This window comes from Hyla sarda, chromosome 10, assembly GCF_029499605.1.
Source record: "Hyla sarda isolate aHylSar1 chromosome 10, aHylSar1.hap1, whole genome shotgun sequence".
Lineage (NCBI taxonomy): Eukaryota > Metazoa > Chordata > Amphibia > Anura > Hylidae > Hyla > Hyla sarda.
Genome location: NC_079198.1, coordinates 56,145,305 through 56,157,359, shown reverse-complemented (window position 1 = coordinate 56,157,359; position 12,055 = coordinate 56,145,305). Strand labels below are relative to the sequence as shown.

The window sequence follows — 12,055 nt, the reverse complement described above, 5'->3', positions numbered from 1 at the left end:
CAGAAGAAGCCCCCTTAGAGCAGGGACAGATTACTCAACAGGGAAAGGTAGGAGTTAAAGAAAGTAAAAGTTAAAAAATGTTTAAAATAAAACCCAATTCCCCCCCCCCCCCCATAATAGGTCCTCAAGGGTCTGCCGCAGTTTTTTTTTCTAGTGTGACCCGGGCCTTACTAGGGGCTCGGGGCGCTGCGATTTGCCCCCAACCCTTTTTATTTATTTTATTTTTTTTACCCCATATAACGGTGTGTGATTTTTAATCACACACCGTTATATAATAGTCCCACCGAGCACACAATACATACTTCCCCACCACCGCCCCCTCCACCACCGTAGAAAAAAGGTGATGGCTCGCCAGGCATTTTCGGCGGCGGAGGCACACGCTTTTCTTGCCTCCGACTCCGAATCTGCCAGTGAGGACAAGGAAGACCCTACATTCCTGTGTTCTTCCTCATCTACTACTGATGATGAGTCCCCTGTATGGCGGCAGAGACACAGCCAGGCGAGGCAACGCACCCCCCATGATAGTGGCCCAGACTAGTATGAGCAACAATGCCGCTCTTACTAGGAGTCCGACCACCCCCCCCCGACAAGTGTACCGGAGCCCCCTTCCGGTGAACCTGTCTGGAGACCCCAAGAGGCTTCTCGGCTAAGGATTCCGTAGTTTGGTGGCGACTCCGGTAAATTTTTCAGTGACAGTTTTGTCAATCACAGACGAATCTGTATGCCCATCAGTTCATCGGCCACCACCCAGATTCTGCTTTGGCCAGGCCCAAAGAATGGTACGCTATTGATGCAGCAGAAATTAGGACATTTTGGGGCCTCGTGCTGCATATGGGTCTGGTCATAAAGCCCAGTGTCAGACAGTACTGGAGCTGGCCTCCATTATGCAGATAATGCGGCATGTCCACCCTGAAGTGATCCCACCTATGACCAGCTTTACAAAGTGAGGCCGGTCATAGATCACTTTGGGGCCAAATTTTTGGAGGCCTACGTACCCCTCAGGGAGCTCTTGGTAGATGAGTCTCATCAGTTTTAATGGGAGAATCCTCTTCCGCCAGTATATTCCCTCAAAGCGGATGTGGTATGGCGTGAAGCTCTACAAACTTTGTGAGAGTACCTCCGGGTACACTTACAAGTTTAGAGTATATGAGGGACGAGATTCCCGTATTGAACCCCCAGATTGTTCCCCCACTCGTTTGGGACCTTTGCACCCATTGCTGGATAAGGATTGCCACTTGTACGTGGACAACTTTTATACCAGCATCTCTCGGTTCACATCCCTTGCCGCCAGATCCACGTCCGCTTGTGGGATCGTGCAGAAGAACCAAAGAGGCCTCCCTCTAAATTTTGTTCAGACACCTATGCCCAAGGGTGAGTCCCGTGCCCTTACCCATGAAAACCTGTTGCCGGTCAGGTATAAGGATAAGAGGGATGTCCTTATGCTGACCACAATTCATGGTAAAGGCAGCTCACCTGTCCCTGTGCGAGGTACCACAACAACAGTCCTCAAGCCTGATTGTATTCTGGACTACAATCGGTATATGGGGGGGAGTTGATCTTTCTGGTCAAGTCCTCAAGCCATACATGGCCATGTGGAAAACCCGGATATGGTACAAAAAAGTTGCAGTCTACTTGGTACGGGTTGTCATGTACAAATCTTTTGTACTGTACCAGATCGCTGGCAACACAGGGAAATACCTTCAATTCCAAGAAGTCCTAAAGGCCCTGATCTTTGGCAACCAGGAAAGAGCAGGACAGAGTTCCCAATGAACTGAAGTTGAAGGTGCCAGGATTGTCCCAGGCCAACACTTTCCAGGTGAAGTCCCCCACACTGGAAAGAAGGGATGAACCCAGAAAAGATGCAGAGTGTGTTACAAGAGGGGCATACGGAAGGATACCACCACTCAATGTAACACTTGCCCCGATCATCTGGACCTCTGCATTAAAAACTGCTTCAGGGAGTATCACACTTCCATGGAGTACTAAATTTTCCCTCTTCATTTTAATTTTCCATAATTTGACCCGAATGTACCAAGTCCAGAGTACATTCCAAGTTTTAATCCCATAAAACCACTAAATTGCCCCAAAAACTTTTATAAAAGTTTTTATTAAAAAAAAAAAAAATGATAAGACCTCTGGGAGTATGGGTCACTGAGTCACTATCATTGGGGACTTTTTTATGTTGTCTCAACAGGTTAGGGACGGCCACACACATCACATTCCCAGAATGATGATTCAGAGCATAGGATTTAGGGTGGGCATATATTTTAGTTTTGGTTATGCTCTGGGTCATCATTCTGGGAACATAACCTTTTCTATAATTTTATGTCCCGCTGTACCCCATTTTAGTTACTTAGTGTACCCCAGTTATTTACCCCATGTAATGCCCCTTGTTCTGGCTCCATAGGCAGCAATGCAAAAGCTCAAGGACCCTGACGGCGTTCCTGCTCCTCCGAGACCTGGTGTGCACCCTCAGAGCTGCTAATATCCAGATATGAGGTACGTCCTTACTCCAAATAAATGTATCTACAAATTTACGATGACAATTTCTCTTTCTTCTCTTTTTACCACTTGTGAAAATGAAAAATTTGTGGTAACCCCAGCATTTTAGTGTAAAAAAAATAAAATTTCTCCTTTTCACATCCCACTTTAATGAACATTTATTAAACACCTGTGGGGTGTTAAGACTCACTGTACCCCTTGTTACGTTACTTGAGGGGTGTAGTTTCCTAAATAGTATGCCATGTGTGTTTTTTTTAGTTGCTGTTCTGGCACCATAGGGGCTTCCTAAATGCGACATGCCCCCCCCCCCCCATTTCAGCAAAATTTGCAAATGTGACTCCTTCTCTTCTGAGCATTGCAGTGCGCCCGCAGTGCACTTGATGTCAACACATGGGGTATTTCCATGCTCAGAAAAGATGGGGTTACACTTTTTTTTTTTTTTTTTTTTGGGGGGGGCGCATTTTCTCCTATTACCCCTTGTTAAAAAGTAAAATTTGGGGGAAAACCAGAATTTTAGTGAAAAAAAAATTAATTTACTCATCCAACTTTAACGAAAAGTCGTCAAACACCTGTGGGGTGTTAAGGCTCACTGTACCCCTTGTTACGTTCCTTGAGGGGAGTAGTTTCCAAAATAGTATGCCATGTGGGGGGGGGGGGGTTCTGTTCTGGCACCCTAGGGGCTTCCGAAATGTGAAGATTTTGAATTTTCTCCTTCACTTTGAGGGGTGCAGTTTTTATAATGGGGTCATTTATGGGGTATTTCTAATAAGAAAGCCCTTCAAATCCACTTAAAACCTGAACTGGTCCCTGAAAAATTCTGATTGTGAAAATTTGTGAAATCTTTTAAAATTGCTGCTGAACTTTGAAGCCCTCTGATGTTTTCCAAAAGTAAAAACATGTCAACTTTATGATGCCAACTAGAGATGAGCGAACTTACAGTAAATTCGATTCGTCACGAACTTCTCAGCTCGGCAGTTGCTGACTTTTCCTGCATAAATTAGTTCAGCTTTCCGGTGCTCCGGTGGGCTGGAAAAGGTGGATACAGTCCTAAGAAAGAGTCTCCTAGGACTGTATCCACCTTTTCCAGCCCACGGGAGCACCTGAAAGCTTTACTAACATGTTCGCTCCGGGTCTGATTATTGGTAATCATGGGGCCGGAGCATTGTGACGTCACGCTCCGCCCACTCAACGCAAGCCTATGTAATGAGGTGCTGCGTGCAAGGTCACGGGGGTCCCCAGTGGCGGGACCCCTGCGATCAGGCATCTTATCCCCTATCCTTTTGATAGGGGATAAGATGTCTTAGCGCTGGAGTACCCCTTTAAGATACTTACAGGCCTATTGTTCCTAGGATCCCTTTTTGACCCTTTGTTATATATATTGATACCACATTTGACAAGCGCCAGTCCAGTGGAACACTCTATGTCAATATAAAATCTTTAAATAATAATGAGTCTGTCTAGCAGGGTACTTAATTCCGAGGGATGGATGCCACCTGGGCCTGGTGATATGTGTGTCTTAAGGTTACTTAGGTGGCACCGCACTTTTTGTTGGGTTAAACAGGTGAGATTTCCTTGAACATTTATATCATCCCTTCCCTTGTTCTCTGACATTGGATTTTCTTGTGTAAAGACAGTAGAGAAGAAGAATACTTTAAACAGTCAGCTGAACCTACTGAAGTCTGTGGGTACGGACGACTGGTATCTAGTAGACTTGTGCAATTCGGTTTGGCACGAATGTCTAATTTACCGAATTTTACCGTTTTCGGGCATTCGGACCGATCCAATGCACAAAAACATATTTTGAACACTCCCGAATAGCCACGATAATACGAATAGCAAAATAACAAATGCATTTGTTATTTACCGAATGCATGTGGTAAATAACGAATGCATTTGTTATTCGTAAATGAAAGTAAATAATTCATTCTAATTTTTTTATTGGTCCTTGTGCTAACACTGTTGCGCTACACACTGTTTCTGTTACTGTTACCAGGGTGCCTCCAGCTGTTGCAAAACTACAACACCCACCCAGCATGCCCTGACAGCCAAAGGCTGTCTGGGCATGCTGGGAGTTGCAGTTTTGCAACAGCTGGAGGCACACTTGGTACGTTGGCAAACATGCGCTAAACTTTTTCTTTCATTTTTAACTTACGCTAGCTTTTTTCAGAAATGGGTTATAGTAGGTCAATGACATGCATAGTTATTGCCGTGGGAACATTTTTCATTCATAAAACCGCAGACTTAATTGGATAATTGCCGTTTAGAACGTTTGGGGTCCCAATGAAAATTTTTCCTGCGGCAATTACTATGCATGTCATTGACCTACTAACCTATTTCTGAAAAAAGCGAGCGGAATTTGAAAATGAATTAAAAAGCTTTGCGCATGTTTGCCAAAGTGTGCCTCCAGCTGTTGCAAAACTGCAACTCCCAGCATGTGCAGACAGCCTTTGGCTGTCAGGGCATGCTGGGTGGGTGTTGTAGTTTTGCAACAGCAGGAGGCACCCTGGTAACAGTAACAGAAACAATAGCGCAAGTGACATGACATGTTATACATAAATCACCCGACAATTAAACACATCGATCAAACACATCAATAATTCATACAGCATTCATTCATTTATTCATGTACTCATTCATTCAACATTACATTATGTATTAATAATAAATCACATAAAATTATATTATCTTACCTGTCTTCCAATGTTCTGATCTCTGCAGCTGCCCTCTTTTCCTGCACACACACGCTCCCGATAATGGTCCCCTGCTTAAAAAAGATTTACCCGAATGTACCCGAATACCAAATGTATCCGAAAGAAAATAAAAACCTGAATACCGAATGTATCCGAAAAATCAAACCGAACATCCGAATACCGAATGTATCCGAAAAATCAAAACCGAAAATATTACCGAACCGAAAATTTTATCCAAAGCAAAACGAAAAATTTTCTTGTGCACAAGTCTAGTATCTAGTGTGTATGAGCACCTTAACCCCTTAAGGACCCATGACGTATGCATACGTCTCCGCACCCTGGGCTTTATGGACCCATGACGTATGAGTACGTCATGGCGTTTTCCGGTGCCTGTCATGCGCTGGGCAGAGATCGGAAGCAGATGCCTGCTGAAATGCTTCAGCAGGCATCCAGGGCAAACGCCGAGAGGGGCCATGTAGGCCCCCTATGTCGGCGATCGTCGCAAATTGCGAGGGAAATCGCCCCTGCGATCTGCGGCGATACCGGGCTGATCGGGTTGCTGGGACCCGACCCCCCGATATTTTTGAATGATCCCGGTTGTCACAGACAGTCAGGACCATGCTGAAGTATAGGAGCGAGGTGGCAAGCCTGCCACCTCCTCCTATCCCCTGTAATTCTTCAGTTAGCTAACTGACCAATCGCAGGGGGGGGGGTGGTTACTTCCTCCCGCCCTGTCCGGCCCCTGGAAGACCGCAGAGAACGGGAGGAAGACCGGAGGATGCGACGGGGAATGGGGGAGTGCTTGGGACTGGCCCCGATACTTACCTCTTCCCTGAAGACCCGGATCCCGGCGGCGGAGACGGCGGCGGTGGCGACAGGTGAGTGGATCTTCGGCGGTGTCGTGGGACCTTTGCAGCAGTCCAGACCGCCGTAAAGCGATCTGGACTGCTCCATCTGGTCCCCTTACACTACAACTCCCAGCATGCCCAGACAGCCCTTGGCGTCCGTGCATGCTGGGAGTTGCAGTTTTGCAACATCTGGAGGTCCGCAGTTTTGGGACCACTGTGCCCTTTCAGATGTTGAAAAACTACACATCCTCAGCATGTCCTTACTGTCCAGGCATGCTGGGAGTTGTAGTTCTGTAACATCTGGCCCTTCAGATGTTGCAGAACTACAACTCCCAGCATGCCTGGACAGTAAGGAAGGGCACAGATTGGGAACCACTGTATTAGTGGTCTGCAAACTGTAGTCCTCCACAATGTTGCAAAACTACAACTCCAAACATGCTGGGAGTTGTAGTTCGGCAACATCTGGCTCTAAAGATGTTGCCGAACTACTACTTCCAGCATGCCTGAGAATGTTTGGGAGTAGTGGTTTTGCAACAACTGGAGGCACACTGGTTGGGAAACATTGTCTGTTTCCTAACTCAGTGTTTCCCAACCCGTGTGCCTCCAGCTGTTGCAAAACTATAACTACCAGCATGCACTGATAGACTGTGCATGCTGGGAGTTGTAGTTTTGCAACAGCTGGAGGTCCCCCCCCCCCCCCTGTGAATGTACAGAGTACATTCACATGGGCAGGGGGCTTACAGTGAGTATCAGGCTGCAAGTTTGCGATGCAGCAAATTTTGTCCGGCAGCTCAAACTCGCAGCGGTAAACTCGCTGTAATCCCCCGCCCGTGTGACTGTACCCTAAAAACACTACACTACACTAACAAAATAAAAAGTAAAAAATACTACATATACACATACCCCTACACAGCCACTCTCCCCTCCCCAATAAAAATGAAAAACGTCTGGTACGCCACTGTTTTCAAAACGGAGCCACCAGCTGTTGCAAAACAGCAACTCCCAGTATTGCCGGACAGCCGTTGACTGTCCAAGCAGCATGCTGGGAGTTTTGCAACAGCTGGAGGCACCCTGTTTGGGAATCATACTCCTATGTCCACCACTATGCAAGTCCCTAATTCAGGCCTCAAATGCGCATGGCACTCTCACTTTGGAGCCCTGTCGTATTTCAAGGCAACAGTTTAGGGCCACATATGGGGTATTGCTGTACTCAGGAGAAATTGCCTAACAAATTTTGGAGGGCTTTTTCTCCTTTCACCCCTTATGAAAAGGTGAAGTTGGGGTCTACACCAGCATGTTAGTGTAAAAAAATTATTTTTTACAATAACATGCTGATGTTGCCCTATACTTTTCATTTTGACAAGAGGTAAAAGGGAAAAAAGCCCCACAAAATTTGTAATGCAATTTCTCCCGACTACGGAGATACCCCATATGTGGGCGCAAAGTGCTCTGGGGGCGCACAACAAGGCCCAGAAGGGAGAGTGCACCATGTACCTTTGAAGTGATTTGCACATGGGTGGCTGATTGTTACAGCGGTTTTGACAAACGCAAAAAAAAAACAACACATGTGACCCCATTTCAGAGACTACACCCCTCACGGAATGTAATAAGGGGTGCAGTGAAAATTTACCCCCCACTGGTGTCTGACAGATCTTTGGAACAGTGGGCTGTGCAAATTAAACATTTTGTACAGCCCACTGTTCCAAAGATCTGACAGACACCAGTGGGGGGTAAGTGCTCACTTACGTTCCTCAAGGGGTCTAATTTCCAAAGTGGTATGCCATGTCGGGGTTATTTTGCTGTCCTGGCACCATAGGGGCTTCCTAAATGCGACATGCCCCCGAGCAAAATTTGCTCTCAAAAAGCCAAATATGACTCCTTCTCTTCTGAGCATTGTAGTTCGCCCGTAGTGCACTTCAGGTCAACTTATGGGGTACCTCCATACTCAGAAGAGATGGGGTTACAAACTTTGGGGGGTATTTTCTGCTATTAACCCTTGCAAAAATGTGAAATTTGGGGGGAAACACACATTTTTGTGAACTTTTTTTTAAAATTTTTTACATATGCAAAAGTCGCGAAACACCTGTGGGGTATTAAGGCTCACATTATTCCTTGTTACATTCCTCTAGGGGTTTAGTTTCCAAAATGGTATGCCATTGTTTTTTTTTTTTTTTGCTGTTCTGGCACCATAGGGGCTGCCTAAATGCAACATGCCCCCCAAAAACCATTTCAGAAAAACATACTCTCCAAAATCCCCTTATCGCTCCTTCGCTTCTGAGCCCTCTACTGCGCCCGCCGAACACTTTACATAGACATATGAGGTATGTGCTTACTCGAGAGAAATTGGGCTACAAATATAAGTATACATTTTCTCCTTTTACCGCTTGTAAAAATTAAAAAATTGGGTCTACAAGAACATGCGAGTGTAAAAAATGAAGATTGTGAATTTTCTCCTTCACTTTGCTGCTATTCCTGTGAAACACCTAAAGGGTTAAAACGCTGACTGAATGTCATTTTGAATACTTTGGCGGGTGCAATTTTTATAATGGGGTCATTTGTGGGGTATTTCTAATATGAAGACCCTTCAAATCCACTTCAAACCTGAACTGGTCCCTGAAAAATTGTGAGTTTGGAAATTTTGTGAAAAATTGGAAAATTGATGCTGAATTGAATTTGAAGCCCTCTGGTGTCTTCTAAAAGTAAAAACACGTCAATTTTATGATGCAAACATAAAGTGGACATATTGCATATGTGAATAAAAAAAAATTATTTGGAATATCCATTTTCCTTACAAGAAGAGAGCTTCAAAGTTAGAAAAATGCTACATTTTCAAATTTTTCATAACATTTTGGGATTTTTCACCAAGAAAGGATGCAACTTACCACAAAATTTTACCACTATGTTAAAGTAGAATATGTCACGAAATAATAATCTCGGAATAAGAATGATAACTAAAAGCATTCCAGAGTTATTAATGTTTAAAGTGACAGTGGTCAGATGTGCAAAAAGTGGCCGGGTCCTAAGGTGTAAAATGGCTTGGTCCTTAAGGAGTTAAAGGGGTATTCCAGGAAAAAAACTTTTATATATATATATATATATATATATATATATATATATATATATAAACTGGCTCCAGAAAGTTAAACAGATTTGTAAATTACTTCTATAAAAAAAAATCTTAATCCTTCCAATAATTATCAGCTGCGAAAGTTGAGTTGTTCTTTTATGTCTGGCAACAGTGCTCTCTGCAGATATCTCTGCTTGTCTCGGGAACTGCACAGAGTAGAAGACGTTTGCTTTGGGAATTTGCTTCTACTTTGGACAGTTCCCGAGACAGATATCATCAGAGAGCACTTAGACAGAAAAGATCAAATCAACTTCAGCAGCTCATAAGTACTGAAAGGATTAAGATTTTTTAATAGTAGTAATTAAAAAAATCTGTTCAACTTTCTGGAGCCAGTTGATATATATAAAAAAGTTTTTTTTTTCCTGGATAACCCCTTTAAGAGTTGCTTAGTCTGAAATGTGTATGCTGTTGGACAAGTTTCTGTTACAAAGATGTCATGATAAATTTTGTGATTTTATACGGTAAGGTGTGCTGTTTTACACTATACATCAGCACTTTGGGGGGAATTTATCAAGGCCAGCTTTCACATGGAGGTCTTCTGTGAAATCCAGCTGGCTTATGCTTCACGTGAATTATTAAGAGGCACACATCTCTTAATAAATCAGGCAGTGACTGCTGGCACACCATTCTTCTGAAATCTACAATAGCTCTGGGCTAGCATAGATTTCAGCTAAAATTCATGCCAGCTCTGTAACATTATTATATAAATCTGGCATAGTAGGAAACCATGCTTCTTTATATGCCCACAAAGTGATGCATAAAGTTGAAAAAGTTGCAATTTGTGTCACAAAACTGAGGTCTTACGCAACATTCTTGTGCCTTTTCACAGTCTGTGCATAGGGAAGACAGCAAAAGATTTTCCCCTCTTTGGATATCTGCCATACTTAGAAAAATGTGTATTTGTCTCTTAGAATAAGTTTCCTAAGTTCTGTTTTGTGAATTAATTCTAGACAGCTAAACTCACATCTTACAAATCAGCTTTTCTCTGGATATTGGGTTGCATTTCTAGCTATTGGTCACTAGTTAGATATATCAATTGTATTGATAATACAGTTTTGTTTTATTGTGTGACCTTTTAAAAATCAATATTTACTGGAAAAAAAATATAACATACCATATTGGATAAGATTTGTCAATGCAGCAAACATTATAGCTCTTGAAAATGAATGCATTTCATTAATATTCTACTTGATATTCTACTTGCTTAAAGAGAATATGACAGCTGGTTCACCTGCACTGAACCCAATATACTGGGTTATAGCATGGGTGAACAGCTGAAAAATAAGGGATCACTTCCTTTCATCTGTGGCTTATGTGCTAAACTGTTAGTTAATACTTTTATTCATATTGCGCTCCAGCACACATTGGAGCTCCCCTGCCTCATCTATATTGTGCCCGCGACTCGCACCAGTCTTGATGATTCAAATTCTTAGCTTTCACGTCACTATGACATGAGAACCTGCGGTGGGAGGTGAGCTCCTCTCTTTATGCGCCATTGAAGACTCGCTACACCCGACTTCCAGGTGCAGTGAGGCAGCTGTGCCTGCGCTCTGCTTAGAGAGCACTTCTTAGTGATGCAAGAGTTAAGAATTTGAATAATTAAGACTGGGCGGATCGGGGAGAAAATATACATGAGGCAAGCAAGCCGAGGTATTGCGTACTGGAGCGCAATATGAATAAAAGTACTGACTAACATTGTCAGCACATAAGCCATGGATTAAAGTATGTGACCCCTCATTTTACAACTATTAACCAGCACTATAACCCAGTATATTGGGTTTAGTGCAGCTTAACAAGCTGTCAGATTCTCTTTGATAAATTATTAATTACAATGAAATAATCTGAAGTTGATAAAGTTGTGGAAGAAGGCTGATAACTGTCCTTTACTCCAAAAATGCAGTGTTGCATGCTTTCTGTAAGAATTACCTTATCCTTATTAACATAGGATAGTACATACCACCAGCATGAGCTCTGCACAAATACTTGGTCTTTAGTCTCAGAAGAGGCACTATGACCTAAACTTTAGCTGCTAAAGGATATGGCACAAGGAAAAGTTGCTCTACTGACTGCTAATCTTATTGACAAATGCCGCCATATGTTTATTTTCTTGGCCAGCTTTTGCTACATAGTAAAGTATGTATCCAATCACAAGACCCTGATATTGGGAGTTTTCTGACTTTCCTTGGGCACACAGTCAAGAAACAAGTGCTTTTCTGTATTCATTTATTTTTCAGATATCGACTTGGATTGGAATTAAAGATTCAAGCACAGTTCAGTTAGAGAGCATGGATTCTACATAGAGTCATAAACACATGTTTACAGCCAGTGACATGGGTGCAACCGGAAGGGTCCATGCACACTGTGGAATTGCACACTAGGAAGATTACATGGGCAGCAGGCATCTCCAGAATGAATTGGCTGTGTAGGCATGCACTATTACTCCCATGCTTCTCGTGAGCACCACAACTCTGTATATGACTATATATAGGTGTGTTACACAATAACAGTTCTGTAAACTCCTAAGTTCCATCTATTGGTGGCCGCATGAAGGCAAAAAGTTATCATTACCTTCTATTATCTTTACAGGGGGTGTGTTCTATGCCAAAAATAAGTTCAAACTGCTGCAAAAGTCATATCCATATCATGAAAAAATTGCATCTATTTGAATTTTGACAATGAAATGGTGTGCAAGGATGAACAGTCACCTCAGGAATTTTGAAAGTTGCTCTAGATGAGAAGTTACTATAACCCATGATACAACTCAGGATGAGCACGAGATAAGTGAAACAATGTATTTGCATAGTATTGTTATTTAAATTATGCAATATCTATATATAAAGTCTACAATAAGTTCAAAGGTAAAGCAGATATACCTTTTAAAGTAGATA

At 43.0% G+C, this 12,055-nt stretch overlaps 1 protein-coding gene across 2 annotated transcripts in view; it reads right to left on the bottom strand.

The window, feature by feature from the left end:
• Positions 1-12,055, bottom strand: part of LOC130294530 (carbonic anhydrase-related protein 10-like) — a 749,095-nt gene that overhangs the window by 281,904 nt on the left and 455,136 nt on the right. The window lies entirely within an intron of this gene.